The following is a 2,500-nucleotide window of genomic DNA, read 5'->3' on the forward strand; positions in this document are numbered from 1 at the left end:
GGCCAGGCAGGAAAATTCGTCGAGGGGACACGCTGAGGAAACAGCGCTGGTTCAGACACGGTGGGCGCAGTGTTGGAATCGGCAGCGCCGAGAAAATCGGCAAAGTCGGCAGAATCGGCAGCAGGTGCTGGCGATGAGTCAGGACGGACTGGATAGTCCAAGGCTCGATGAGAAAGACCGCTGGTTTAGACACTGGGGCAGTGGCAGCCCGCGGGGCAGTGTCGGCAGACTCGGCAGCAGTGTCTGCCGATTCGGCAGCGTTGGCTTGTTGGCGCGGGGGGCCGATGCGAGTGGGGACTTGGGCAGCGGGCAGTGAAAGCAAGAGTTTCCCCGATGCTGCCGGGAAAAACGCTCCCCGGGATGGCCGGGTGAGATGACCCGGCGGCCCGCGACGGGTCATTCAATTCCATGCCCCGTCAACATAACTCCCGATGTACTGTTTGCTTTTTCGGAAGAAGAGATCCATCCCCCCATCCTCGGCCAGCCAAAAACGCTCCAATTAATGGCCGGGTGAGATGACCCGGCGGCCCGCGACGCGTCATTCAAATCACTGCCCTATCGGCTACAACTGCTGATGGGTGGGATTAGAGGCCTGCCATGGTGGTGAGGGGCGGCGAGGACCGTGAAAGCTAGAGTTTTTCAGAGGCTGCCGGGAAAAAGGCCCCTCGGGTGGCGGGGTGCGAGGACCAGGCGCGTCATTCAATTCTCTTCCCTATCAACTTGGCTCCCGTTGGCGGGATTGGAGGCCTACTGTTTGTTACAGGGCTAAAATCGTCAGGGGAAGAGCTGACGAAACAATGCTGGTTTGGATGCAGGGGGTAGTGTTGGAATCGGCAGCGCGGACAAAATCGGCAAAGTCGACAAAAAAGACTGTTGGTCTGGACATCGGGGCAGCGGCAGCCATGCCGACAGGGGGGGAAATCGGCAGCGCAGATTTGTGCAGCTGCAGGTTCGTCGGGGAAATCGGCAGCGCAGATTTTTCGATGAACATGGGCTGGAAGATGGACTGTCCAGGCCAGGCAGGGAAATTCGTCAAGGGGACACGCTGACGAAAGTAGGCTCGTCGGTGAAAATCGGCAGCGCAGATTTTTCGACGAACAGGGGCTGGATGCTGGACCGGCCGGGCCAGGCAGGAAAATTCGTCAGGGGGGCACGCTGACGAAAAGAGGGGCTGCCGCGTGGAAAATCGGCAGCGCAGATTTTTCGACGAACATTCGTCAGGGGGGCACGCTGACGAAAAGAGGGGCTGCCGCGTGGAAAATCGGCAGCGCAGATTTTTCGACGAACAGGGGCTGGATGCTGGACCGGCCGGGCCAGGCAGGAAAATTCGTCAGGGGGGCACGCTGACGAAAAGAGGGGCTGCCGCGTGGAAAATCGGCAGCGCAGATTTTTCGACGAACATTCGTCAGGGGGGCACGCTGAGGAAAACAGGGGCTGCCGCGTGGAAAATCGGCAGCGCAGATTTTTCGACGAACATTCGTCAGGGGGGCACGCTGAGGAAAACAGGGGCTGCCGCGTGGAAAATCGGCAGCGCAGATTTTTCGACGAACAGGGGCTGGATGCTGGACCGGCCGGGCCAGGCAGGAAAATTCGTCAGGGGGGCACGCTGACGAAAAGAGGGGCTGCCGCGTGGAAAATCGGCAGCGCAGATTTTTCGACGAACAGGGGCTGGATGCTGGACCGGCCGGGCCAGGCAGGAAAATTCGTCAGGGGGGCACGCTGACGAAAAGAGGGGCTGCCGCGTGGAAAATCGGCAGCGCAGATTTTTCGACGAACAGGGGCTGGACTGGCCGGGCCAGGCAGGAAAATTCGTCAGGGGGGCACGCTGACGAAAACAGGGGCTGCCGCGTGGAAAATCGGCAGCGCAGATTTTTCGACGAACAGGGGCTGGACTGGCCGGGCCAGGCAGGAAAATTCGTCAGGGGGGCACGCTGACGAAAGTAGGCTCGTCGTGGAAAATCAGCAGCGCAGATTTTTCGACGAACAGGGGCTGGACGCTGGACTGGGCCAGGCAGGAAAATTCGTCAGGGGGGCACGCTGACGAAAACAGGGGCTGCCGCGTGGAATGGCAGCCTACACGCAGATGCGAATTCGGCAGCGCACGATGGCTTGAGCAGGTCATGGGTTCGACTTGGCGCGATCTGAAACCTGGACGAGGGACTGTCGACGCTGGACGAGCCAGCGCGGTGGCCTGTCGTGCCCCGTTCAGGGGGGGCCTGCCGCGGAGACAGCCCTCGCGGGCTCGACAGCGCAGGCCAGCGTCCCCGACGTCGCTGGCCGCGGCAGGCGAGCTGCCGGGGTTCCCGCATTCCTACAAGAAAACGTCGTGCTTTCCACATGAAACCAATCCAGTAAAATCAGCCATATTTTTATGAGGCTGCCCACTGAATTTGGGGTCATTCCGGGCCGGTTCCTAGTTTTGCGGATTTACTCGATTTCTAATGGTAGGAAAATTAAAACAAATACTTCCCGACCTCGAAAAATTCTGGGAAAATTAATG

Source organism: Populus nigra, chromosome 2 (assembly GCF_951802175.1).
Source record: "Populus nigra chromosome 2, ddPopNigr1.1, whole genome shotgun sequence".
In the NCBI taxonomy this organism is placed as follows: Eukaryota; Viridiplantae; Streptophyta; class Magnoliopsida; order Malpighiales; family Salicaceae; genus Populus; species Populus nigra.